Genomic DNA, 831 nt, shown 5'->3' with positions numbered 1-831 from the left:
AGAGGGATCCGGCCGGGGTGAGGTGGCGGCGCGTGAGTGGAGGAGGGAGGCGGCGGCGCTGACGTGGCGTCCTCCGATTCATCGGAGCGACGTGGAGGCTGGACATGTCCGGCGGGATTGGACATGTCCGGCGCGCGAGGGGAGCGGGCTAGGGTTTCGTCTGCGCGAAAATTCGGGGAGAGGCACATATTTATAGGTAGAGGGAGCTAGGAGAGTCCAAATGAGGAGCGGTTTTCGGCCACGCGATCGTGATTGAACGACCGAGAGCATGGAGGGGAGTTAGATGGGTTTTGAGTCACTTTGGAAGGGGTGTTGGGCTGCAAAGAGAAAGAGGCTTTTGCGGTTACCCGGTTAAACGTTGGAGTACCAAACGACCTCCAAATGGCACGAAACTTGACAGGCGATCTACCGGTGCTATACCAAGGCCACTTGACAAGCCTCGGTCCATTCCGAGAAAGTTTAACACCCGCTCACAATGAGAGACGAAAGGGGAACGCCGGAGGGCATAGGAGCGCCGGATTGCAAAACGGACAACGGGGAAAAGGCTCGGATGCATGAGACGAACACGTATGCAAAATGAAATGCACATGATGACATGACGAAATGCAACACGCAAGCAAATGACATGGCAATGACAGCGAATAACTGGCGGACACCTGGCGCATCGGATCCGGGGCGTTACATCCAACCTCCCGCCTGCTGATCCGGGTGGCATGCCCCAGCCCCCTCCGACTGCCGGTGTCCCCACCCCTCTACCTTTCTCCGACCACTGCCCCCCGACGATGCATCTTCCCCAACCCCACGCATCATCTTCTATGACGCCGCCACCCT

This window comes from Triticum aestivum, chromosome 4B, assembly GCF_018294505.1.
Source record: "Triticum aestivum cultivar Chinese Spring chromosome 4B, IWGSC CS RefSeq v2.1, whole genome shotgun sequence".
Classification (NCBI taxonomy): Eukaryota; Viridiplantae; Streptophyta; class Magnoliopsida; order Poales; family Poaceae; genus Triticum; species Triticum aestivum.
Note: the sequence above shows the minus strand (reverse complement) of the source record.